Raw genomic sequence first — 12,424 nt, 5'->3', positions numbered from 1 at the left:
AAAAAAAAGAAATCATCTATTGAATTCTCATTTCAGTTACTTTGTTTTTAAAATTATTTTTAGAAGTTTTATTGTTTCTATTTTAAATCCATTTGGTTATTTATAATAGTCTTGCTCTTTTCAAATATTGTGAATCCTCTTTTTATTTCTCTAAAAACAATAAATATTCTTATTTAGAGTCTGCATTTGATGTTCAAATATCTATATTCAGTGTAGGTCTGGTTCTTCTTGTTGTTGTTTTGGCCCTTTTCTCAAAGTGCCTTATTTCCTTTTATTTCACATGGGTTTTTTGACGGAGTTCATATATCTTAGAACTTTATCTGTGGAAATGCTCTGAGGCCTTTGAAATTGTTTCTTTCACAGAGAATTGTATTTTTATCTGATTAAAGAACAACATTAATCAAAATCCTTGACCTGGAGTTTTTGTTTGTTTGTTTGTTTGTTTGGGTTTTTTTGGAATCACCCAGATAATGTGAGTTCAGACTGCAAATTCGCGTAGCGCCATCTTGTGGCGCACATTTTCCTCACTGGTGCCCAGAACCAAGACTGTCGGTTTTCCTTCCAGCCCTCTGGGTTGAAGTTTGGACTTATTTCTAGCTCACCTTTATACTGAGGGTGCAATCCTTTAGAGCCCCAACGTTGTGCTGGCAGGCTTCTCTTTAGACTCTGCTTCAGGCACGTTCTGGACTTGGTTTTAATTCAGCAGAACCGTGTGAAGCCCTGAAAACCAAATCTTCTTTTTATCTGGTTTAGCAAATGCCCTCCTGGTAAAAGCCTGCCTCTTGGCTTTCTCCTTTCACTGGTTGCTAGCTTCTTATTCTCTTGCCAGCTCTTTAGAGCCTTTAATAAGATGTTGTCTATAATTGATGCCCTGTTTTCAGTGAGGGCCGATCAGGGTACCCCGAATCTGGCACACTGCTAGAAACGGAAGTTCCAGGCGCTCTTGTCCTTTTACAAGATTAAGTCTCCAAGGGGAGTGCCCACTACCACCTGCCTTTTCCGCGCTCTCTCGGGTCTCTTGTGGGCAATAGGACCTAGCAGGATGGGAGCCTCGTCCTATGCTCCGGAAATTAGGATAGGCTTCCTTGTCTGCTTCAAGCTGCTGGTCCTGCCCGTCCCCTCCACTGAGGCCCAGGCCCCCTGGCCCTCCTGTGCCTGCCATTCCTGTCCGGGCTGCTCTGCAGTTCAGAATCTTCCCCATCCCCCTGCTCTGCTGACCCAAATCAGTCCAGCCTGATCCCACCCCAGGCACACAAGTGGGTCAGACCGTAGCTGCGGACTGCACTTGGTCTATCATTGCCCGTTTCTTTTCTAGGAGCTCCTGCTAACTTCCCCATCTCTCCCAGTATTCCTTGGGACAAACAGTGCAGAGTTCTGTATCCTAACTTGTGCTGGAACCAAGTGTTGACCACAATAGATTCCAGAATGCAGCATGTGGTGAAAGAAGAAAGAAAGAAAGAAAGAAAAAAGAAAGAAAGAAAGAAAGAAAGAAAGAAAGAAAGAAAGAAAGAAAGAAGAACTTTTGAGACCAAACATATCAAAGTTCGCATCCCAGGTCTTACCCCCAGAAGTGAATTGCCACTCAAATTCTCTCAGTCTTCATTTCCATCTTTGTCAGATTATTCCAAGTACCAGAGATGATGTGTAAAGAGAATCGAATACAAAACAGGTGACTCATTAGGTACCAAACAGCTGGAAGAATACAAAGGTTTCTGTGGTGGGGACTGTGTCCCTCTGCACTTGGAAGACCGGGTTTTGAGCTATTGCACAAAGAATGAGCAGCCTGCTGTTAGACGTTGGCTCTGATAGAGGGAAGTGGAGCGGACTAGCAGAGGCTGAAAGGGAACGTGGACGAGCATGGTGTAAGAAGAGCTGACAACCACAAAACAAAACTTGAAACGCAGAATATGGCAGAAGGAGAGAACTTGGATCAGGACGCGTAAACAATGCCCCGGAAACAGATGGTAAATAGTGACGTTTCTTTTTTTTTTTTTTTTTTAAGATTCTATTTATTTATTTGACAGAGAGAGACAGCCGGCGAGAGAGGGAACACAAGCAGGGGGAGTGGGAGAGGAAGAAGCAGGCTCATAGCAGAGGAGCCTGATGTGGGGCTCGATCCCATAACGCCGGGATCACGCCCTGAGCCGAAGGCAGACGCCCAACCGCTGTGCCACCCAGGCGCCCCAATAGTGACGTTTCTCATATCACTCCTCCCTCCCTCAGTCCTGGCAGGGATTACTAATTAATGCTGATAATAATAATAATAATAATGGCTAAATACGTTGCTGTTCTAAGCTCTTTACTAAGTTAACTAATTTATTCCTAAGAACAATTCCATGACGCAGGTGACGCCCTCGTCAGCATCTTACGGATGAAGGCACGAAAGCGTGAAGAGGTTAAGACGCTAATCTGAGATTAAGCAAGCAACGGAGCAGCCGCTTTGATACGCTGTCTCTAGAAGAGTCTACGCTCTCTTGTTCCAGATTCCCACCAAGAGAGATGCGCAGGAAGCCGCTACCAATGATCACAGTTGAGGCATGAAATTAGATCTAATCTCCACGTTTGGCCCAGAGATTCCTGACTTATAGCTTTACGCTAATGAGGGGCGTTGATGGAGGCAAGAGGCCCCTGAAGTCTTTAGACCCGATACGATGTGTAGCTTTTTTTAAATATAAAATTATATTTACATTAATGAATAGTAAGCTACAAAAACTGCTCCCAGAGCACTTTGCCCTTCCCTCAGCCCGGGACCTACCTCATCCAGTCTTCCAGACGAGTTTACGTGTCTGGCTCTCATACCAGACGTGTACTTCTCAAAGGCTCACGGGCAAAGTTCCCTATTCTTCCATTTTTTTGTCCCTGGGTCTATCACAGGCTCTATCGATAGAACACAATAATCTTTTAAATAAATAATTTTATAAAAAGCAATAATAACAAGCATTTTGTTCTAGACCTTCAATGTGCGGGGCCCGGTCCTAGACACATCCCATCTATTATTTCCAATTCTTACAACAACCCTGCGAGCTGGGGTTACTCTCATTTGATGGATATGTTGCTGCGGTATAAAACGATAGTTCTAGATTAAATCGTAAGGGACTTGGCAGGGATTTGTATCCGATCTAGATGGTCCGTATCCCTGCATTCCGTCCTAGGACGTCAACAGGAGGTCTGGATAAACATTTAGGAAATGAATAAATTTGATCACACACTTCATTCTCAGCACACTTCTCAGCTGCATTCTCTTGTCTTTAAAGAACCCAGTCAAGGGTACGCGAGAGGGACTGACCCAGGTGGTGTCTGCAGTCACTGCCCTGTGTCCTGGGAGGGAAGACTGGGTTAGAGACTTGCCTCTGGCGTCTCAGCAGGACTCGGAACTTTGGGAGTGCTGGGCCGGGCCTCCCCCAGGCAGCCTCGGTTGGGAAAGGTCCTCTCCTCGGCCCCACACCTATTGGATCTGTGCCTGCCTTGGCCATAAATCCAGAGCTCCACCTTTGTTGCCATTATTTTTTGCCTACCGCTCAGTCTGCCATTTTCACCCTCCGCTTCTCTCCCACATTAGAGGACAGAGAAAGGATTTGAGTCTGAACACTGAGAATATATGTCTTTCAATTGCTTAGGTACACAAAAGACCTCAGTAGAATTTGGTAGGTGTTTGCATCCAGTGATTATAATCAAGTACAGACAATATTCTAGAAGGGAAAGAGCATGGGCTTTTGAGTCCCACAAAACGGGGTTCCTATCCTGGATTTGCTGTTTGCTCATCATGAAACTGAGGGCAAAATATTGAACCTCTTTAACACTAAGTATCTCACCTGTAGAGTGGGTATAATAATATCTGTTAAAAATAAAATCCAAGGATGCATGTAAAGTGTCAAGCACCTTAATAAATCTTATTCCTTGTCCTTCATCTTGTCTCTTAAACAGAAAGAATCCGAGAACTGACTTTCATCCAATAATAGAAAAATAGGAGTGAAATTTGCTTTAAAATTTAATTTTAACTCAAATCATACAACTCTTTCTTATATTGGGAGACTACGGGGTGGAAGGGATAAAAATTTAGTTATTTGTGTCATGATCCGTAGTTCCTTTACAGGAGGACAATAAAAGTAATTTCATTATCATCTCTAGAAGTAGCTTTTAACATTTATACCACAAGGGAATTCTTTTCATTAATTTTCAAAGATAATCCTACCTTTAGATAGAAATCTCCCTGTCAAACATACCACAGTTATTAAGTAGTAATTCACTTTCTTGTCTTTATTAAGCAAAAACAAAATCCAAGGACTATTAGAGCTTTTAAGTGCCACATAGCCTGCAAACCCCAAGCAAAGGAGCTGGGTGTTAGTTCCCTGAATTGCCTCTTCTTGGCTCTTGGCCCTCCGTTTATATCTTTCCTGACTCCCACTAGGACCCAGAACCCAGTGGAACTGGAATTCGATCCTGCAGAGACAGTCAGGCAGTGAACTTACATCTAGAGCCGAGGGGACCAGAATCAGACAAGATTTCCTTTCCCGCTACGTAAGAGCAGGAGCGATGGCTGAGCTGGGGCCTCAAAACAAAAAGGCCTCTGTTTTGTATGGTAACCACATGGCCCCTTCCTCTCTCGGAATTTGACAAGCAAATTGGCATTTGTGTTGCTGAGACTGTCGTAGAATAGTGATTGTTAATTATACCCTAGATGTCCTGCCTCATTCTGTCATGGATGCATTATGCTAAATGTGTACAGCGAGCAAAAGATCTTAAATTTGATTTCAGTTGCACATCCAGCATGCTCCCGGACCCGCCCCGGGGCAGAGAGCTCCGAAAGCAGCCTGTCGGGAGCTGTGCTCCAGAATCCGTCCTTCTGACTTAGCCCAGGGAGTATTCAAAAGGTCCAGCAGATGTCAGTGTGAATTCTTGAGTGTCTCCAAGTCGAGAACGAGCACTTCGAATGACATCGTTCACAGCCCTGAAGAGCTATCTCTAGCCGGGGTACTGGGCGAGCTTTAGCTTCGGAGGCAATATTTTCCATAAGGATCTACTGCTCTAGTTGGTAAAGCTCTGACCTTTCATCTCAGCCCCAGAGCAAGACGAAGGATGCAGTCTCAATCATAACGAATGTTCAAGGGACGGCGAGTGAATAGGTGGCTTCTTCTAAGGATAAACCGAGTCTCTGGGAGCTCTCATGTCCCCCGCACAGCCCGCCTGGACTGCTCTGCGGCGTCTTCAGCCCCTTACCCACAGCCTTTCCCTCCAGCGCTAAAGACAGGGAAGGACTTTAGGCTTATTGCCCCTTTAGAATCAGCAACCAGAGATGGCATACTCTGCTTGTGGCAAGTGTGCTCATACACTCCTCTAAGCAGCTTTTTTCTTTAAAGATCTTACTGATTTATTTGTTAGAGAGAGAGTGCACGTGCAAGCAGGGGGAGCAGCCGTCAGAGGGAGAGGGTGAAGCAGGCTCCTCGCTGAGCAGGGAGCCCGACGCGGGGCTCGACCCCAGGACCTGGGGATCATGACCTGAACCGAAGGCAGATGCTTCACTGACTGAGCCACCCAGGTGTCCCTCTAAATAGCTTTTTGATTCATTTTGGAACACTTAACATATCAAGAAAAGTACAGAGAATAAAACGCAAGCATCCACATGTTCACTGCCCAGATTTAACCGCGGTAAGATTCTACCATAAATACTGCAGATCTTTTATTATTAATGAAATAAACTTCTTCTATATGCCTCCTTAATCCCATCCCTATCTTTTCCTTCCCAGGATAAGAATTATCTTGAAGTTCATGTGTATCCTTCCCACCTGTGTGCGTCACCTGGGGCTGTCACTATGAAGTACCACTAACTGATTAGCTTAAACGACAGAAATGTATTGTCCCACACTTCTGGAGTCTAGACGTTAGAGACCGAGGTGTTGACAAGGGCCATGCTCTCTCTAAAGGGATAAGGGAAGGATTTGTTCCAGGCTTTCACCCTGTGTGCCTGTCTCTGTGTCCAAATTTCCTCTTTCAATAAGGTCACCAGTCATATTGAAGAAGGGACCCACTCTATTCCAGCGTGACCTTATCCTGACTACCTATGTCTGCAATGACTCTATTTCCAAATAAGATCATGTTGAAGTACTGGGGTCAGGACCTCAACATATGCATTTGGGAGGGGGAAGCAAAACTTAACCCAGAACACTTCCCACATATTAATATTTAAACCGTAATTTTTCCACAAACATACACAGTTTTTTGCGTATATCAATGTTTATATAAATGGCATTGTAGGTATCTTTTATAACTTCTTAAAATCCACCAATATCTTCAGGTGCATCAATTTGAGAGAGCTATGGTACTTCGTTTGTAGTACTTCCCTGTATGAATGTCCCGCTGTCCTCTCTGTACTGAAATTAAAAATATCTACAAGGTTCAAAATGTCATCTGATCAGTAAATAATAACAGATACGTGAATCTTTGGCTTGGACAACATGAGCTCTCTGGTTCTAGTCCTTGCCAAGATTATGTGGCTCTTTCATTGCATTTTGTGATCCTGTGATTTCATGATTTCAAGCCTGAGGAGTTTCCCATTGTTCAGGAAGTTTCCGGCAGCAGGAGGAGAGCCACGTACCTGTTGGGGGAATATCACTAAGCAACAAAGGGGAGAAGGAAGATATTTTAATGGATGAATAAGTGTTAAAATTTTGAGCTTGGTTTGAGGGCGCCCTGAGGTGACAGCTGGGGGTCCCTAGCCCGTGGGATATGCCAGTGGGATGAAGGCAGATGCTGGAGGTGAGCTCTGCGTCCCACTCCCTGACTCTCCCAGATTGGTCTTTGGGGAAGGAGATTGACCCCACTAGCCTATGATCAATAATCATGGTGAACAGCCAACCCTACAAAAAGGGGTTAATAGTAACCTGAAAGCTACGGAATGGCTCCCCAAGTCTCTTGCAAGGGAGCATCCCTGGGCCTCACCTAGTTCTCTGGGGTCTGTCTCCCTTGCTCGAGCCGTGACTCACCTGAGTGAGTCACCCGAGGTTCAGCGAAGTGAAGGAAGGCTTGATCTTAAGGCAGAAGGTAGAGCACAGCTGAGGGACGCACATGCGGCCAGCTGTGGGGAGGAGAGAAAGGCCCACCAGCACCTGCGAGTACCCCACATGGCCATCAAATGCAGGTGCCAGGGGATAGACAAGGACATGGCCATCCTGGTCAAGCTCTTAGACGAAGTGAAAATGTCCACTGGTCATTTGACTCAGACATAGCAGCATGGATAGAGTGATGGGAGCCCGAGGAGTGACCTCAGAGGAAGAGGTCGACCGCCTTCGCCCAGGGCCACCTTCTTCCTGTTTGATGGTGTGTCATCTGACATCTGTGAGCATCTTCTGCTTTGTGTACCGACATCTTTGTCATCGTCTAAAGGACCCCGTAAGAGAACTCCATGTCATTCCCAAATACTGGGCCCCTCGGGGACAATGCTGGAAAACCAGATGGATTTGTCTTCTGGAGGTGAGAAAGGGGCTTGGACGTGCAGTTTAAGGCAAGACTTCTGCTTTCCTTGCCTGTTTCTGCCTCTTACATGTCTTGTTCAAAGTTGGAGACTCCCTCTGCAGACCTCCCTAAGGGAAGTGCCAGCAGGCACAAGGGGGTGGATTACCTCAGATGGGCCACACGGAGCATTTCTCATGACGAACATTTAAATGGAACTCCCCAGAGGAACTTCTAACTTTAGCAAGAGTGGATTTCGCAGAGAGCACAGCGCAGCTGGAGGCCTAGTGGCAGCCAAGCCTGCAAGATGGAGCTGAAAAACACCCTGAAAGCTTCTCCCTCAAATGGCCTTCCCTGAGGGTGGAAGCCGGAGGAGCCTCCCTCACAGGTAATCACTCCCACATCCCTTGCTGTCGAGTGGCCACTGTGGCTGGCAGTAAAGCGAGACACGAGTGTTTTACAGGTTGGTCGTGGGGCGTGGGGCGTGGCTCAGTGAGACGGACTCAGAGTGCAGAAGAGAGGGGCGCCTGGGGGGCACAGCGGTTAAGCGCCTGCCTTCGGCTCAGGGCGTGATCCCGGCGTTATGGGATCGAGCCCCACGTCAGGCTCCTCCACTATGAGCCTGCTTCTTCCTCTCCCACTCCCCCTGCTTGTGTTCCCTCTCTCGCTGGCTGTCTCTCTCTCTGTCAAATAAATAAATAAATAAAATCTTTAAAAAAAAAAGTGCAGAAGAGAAAGCTCACGGACTTTAAAGAAAATGCCATGTAAATGATGTGGGTGAACTGACGAGAGTCTTGTTTTTATATGATCCAAAATTTGATAATAGCCCTTTATGGATTTTTCTATGGATTTCTATTTGGACTCCATGGTTTCCTTTGAGGGTCTCAAGTCTGAGACAATCTCTCTCTCTCTCTCTCTCTCTCTCACACACACACACACACACACACACACACATCCTTAATTTCTGCTTCTGTCAGTCATGTATAGTCCCCAATACTATAGAGAAACCACAGATAAAAATCACAGGGAGGGAGGCTGTGAGGGTACAGACATAAATAGGATCTCTACAAAGAGACCATCAGAAATCTCCAACAAGAAGGAATTTTAAAACAATTGTTTTCAAAGGCTGTCATGGCTTTAAACATGGAATTGATACCACAGAGCATCTACTTTGATTTGTCTTTGATGCTTTACTCTGAAATTAGACGAAGGAGTAGCTGTTTTAGACGTTTTACTGGTATCGATCAGGAACTACCCAGGATTTCTATTTTGATTAAGTAATATTTCATTGTCTCATTCCTATTCTCTTTCTCCATGAAATTAATCTTCATATCTATTACTGCAATTTTAACAAGTGAATAGCTAAGCTCATGTATCGGTGCTTAAAAATTAATTAAAAGTGAAAACTATTTTTTTCAAGTAAAGAGAAAGTTCAGAATTTGCCAAAATATTGTATTTCAGATCAACCATCTTATGTTTGGGCTTGAATGAAATGAAACGTGTATGTACCAAAGTGAAATGATCATGGCTTTGGTACCGGATAGTGTTTGCTCAAATCCTGTTTTCCATTACCATTTATGTGGCATTGGACAAGATGTAAAATCTCTCTAAACCTCAGTTTCCTTATTCATAAGAAGGGATTAGTAATGACTACTTAACACAGTCATTTTAGAAATTTCGTGAAGTTACGTATGATACAGTGCTGGGCACAGAACAGGTGCTCCCCAAAATGGCGACTATGATGAGAGTAGTTGTTATTTCTTGGTTCCAAGTCCCAGCGCTTCCATTAATTTGCTGTGTAATTCTAGGCAAGTCTTGTTACTCCTAAGTGTAGGACATAGAGATGGGACTAGATAGTCCCTACACCCTTTGTAGGATTAAAGTCTTCTAATATGCTACGGGTTTATATTTGAGACACCATCAAGAGCGACTGGACAATCGAATAGATGCAAAGGTGGGATTTTGGGGACATTAACTGCAGCCACATTTATTGAGCATTGGTCATTGGGCATTATTCTAAGCCTTTTCCATGTCTTAACACATTTAATTCTTACAATGACTCTATGATTAACGCACTATCCTTATCCCACCATACAAAGGAGGAAACTGAGGCACAGAGAGGTTATGTGCCTTGCCCAAAGTCACACAGTGAGTAAGGGGTAGAGCCAGGACCCAAAATGAGATAGGCTGAAGAGCCCATATTTGTTTTAACCATTATGTTTTACAGCTTTTCTAAGGGCACTGGCTTATTGACAACTGAAACCCCAAGTAATCCCAGCACTTATTCATTTTTACTTTCCTCTCCTGGGCTTGGGGAAGACCCTCATGGTATGTTTGCTGGAGGATTATGGTTCTACGGAAGTCCAGAGCTATATCTACCTTCCAGTAGGTGCCTCGTGCTAAGTGCTGGCTTTCTTCCCAATAAACATCCGAAGTCAGACAGCTGTGGGTGCAATCCCCACATCTGTATTAACTATTTGATTCTGGCAACATTACTTAACCTCTCCAAGTCTCATTTTCCCATCTGCAATGGAAGGTATAAATAGGAATATTAACAATAATAATTCACAAACACGAGAATTACGAGTGGTAGTACAAGCTGCATGTTCCTTCCAAGTTTCAGCAATTGTGCATAAAGCTGCTACAATCATCCGTGTGCGAGCTTTTTTGTTTTTAACTCCTTTGGGTAAATACCAAGGTATATGATTCCTGGATTGTATGGTAAGACATATGCTAAGACATACAATTGTATGTTTAGTTTTGTGAGAAACAGCCAAACTGTCTCATGAAGTGACCGGTCCCCTTTGTATTCCCATCAGCAATGATGGAAAGTTCCCATTGCTCTACATCTGTGCCAGAATCGGCATTGTCAGTGTTCCAGATCTGGCCCATTCCGATGGGTCTGTAGTAGTATCTCAACGTTGTTTTAATTAAAATGTTCCTTATGACATGATATAGAAAGTCTTTTCATCTGATTATTTGCCATCTATATATCTTCTTGGTGAGGTGTCTGTTAAGGTCGTTGGTCTATTTTTCTAGTAAGGCTGTTTACTTTCTTATTGTCAAATTCTAAGCATTCTTTATATATTTTGGAGATAAACCTTTACCAAATGTGTTTTTCACAGAATTGTCTCCCTGTCTTGGCTTGTCTTCGCAGTCTCTTGGCTTGTCGTCTTCCGCAGAGCAGAAGTTTTTGATTTCAATAAAGTCTGGCTCATCAATAGTTCTCTCATGCATCATGACTTTGACGTTGTATCTAAAAAGCCATCACCACACCAAAAGTCATCTCAATTTTCCCCCATGTTCTCTTCTGAGAGTTTTACAGTTTTGTGTTTTACATTAGGTGTGTGATCCATTTTGAGTTTTCATGAAGGATATAAAGTCTGTGTCTAGATTCAATTTTTCTTTGTGTATGTGGATGTTCAGTTGTCCTGGGACCATTTGTGGAAAAGACTACCTTTGGTCCACTTTACCGTCTCTGCTCCTTTGTCAAAGATCAGTTGACTATATTTATGGGGGTGTATTTCTGCATTTTCTCTTCTGTTTGCATAACATATTTGTCTATTCTTTCACCAATACCACACCGTCATGATTACTGTAGCTTGAGAGAAAGCTTTGAAGTCAGGTAGTGTCAGTCTTCCAACTTCGGTCTTCAGTATCGTGTGTTATTTACCTTTTGTCACTTGTTGACATTTGCGCTAATAGCGCAAAAGCAATGGTAGGTAAAATTGTACCCCAATACGGTCAAGGTAGCAGTACCAAACTGTTCTTACACTCATCGTATGCTTTGCTTCCAACCTTAAAGTACTTTCGTCAACTACCAATTTCACTTGGAAATACTCTTGATGAGGCAGTACAAATTATGAACTTTATTAAATATTGACCCTTTAGTATATATCTTTTTTGCATTTTCTGGGTGCTAAAATGAGAATTACGTTTCAGGTACTTCTGCTGTGTGCCAAACTAGAATGGGTGTCCCTCTCAAGAAAAAAGCACTTATGTGATTGTTTGAGCAGCAAAGGGAACTCCTTGCTTCCCACGGAATACTGTGGTTACCGAGACTGAAGTATTTGGCAGACATTGTCACAAAAACAAAGTGAGCCTGTCACCTCAAGCAAAACAACTGGCAATGTCTGTGGCCAATGGTAAAATTTGAGCTTTCAAGCCGATGATGACATCAGAAGTGATCTTAATAAAATGTATTATCCTATGAGGAAAGGTGTCAACATTTAGATAATTTGCATAGCTCAGTGAGATCTATCAAATATCTTATTCCTAAAAGTAGAAGCTTGGTATAAACACTGAGAAGACCTTGGTTTGGATCCAGGACCTTACTTGTGACTTCAGCTCCATTGTCTCATGTGAAAAAAAGGAATTTCCTCTGTTTCCTCACCTGTAAAATTGGCATAATAGCTACCTCACGGAGTTGCATAAGGACTGAATAAATAATATATAGTAATAAATATTAGCGTATACTCCTAAGAAGATAGAGAATAATATAAAACAAGGGCTTGGCACACGGTAAATACTGTACAATACGTTTGCTATTCTTATGATTATCGCCATTATCTTCATCATCATTTTAGGTGGAAGGACCCGGATATGACCTCTCTCTATAGCATAGGATTTCAGAGCAAAGGTTCTGGTAATAGATATTGCTGGGTTCGGATCCTAGCACCACTCACTAGGTAGTGATCTTGGGCAAGGGATTTAATAATATAGTGACATCTCATGTGATTATTATGAGAAATAAATGAGATCGTGTAAGTGAAATCCTCAGGACATGATACATTAGGTTAACTCATTTAGACTAGTAATAGGAATTCAAGACATGTTTCTTGAATTGTGTAAAATCATATCACAGTATGATGCTATGAGGCTTTTCAGAAGGATTTATAGATTTTCGTGAAACTTTCAAGCAATGATACTGGTAAACCAGTTCTGGGGGAGGGGAGCTCTGAGTTATAACATCATCTAA

Source organism: Ursus arctos, unplaced genomic scaffold, assembly GCF_023065955.2.
Source record: "Ursus arctos isolate Adak ecotype North America unplaced genomic scaffold, UrsArc2.0 scaffold_23, whole genome shotgun sequence".
In the NCBI taxonomy this organism is placed as follows: domain Eukaryota; kingdom Metazoa; phylum Chordata; class Mammalia; order Carnivora; family Ursidae; genus Ursus; species Ursus arctos.
Note: the sequence above shows the minus strand (reverse complement) of the source record.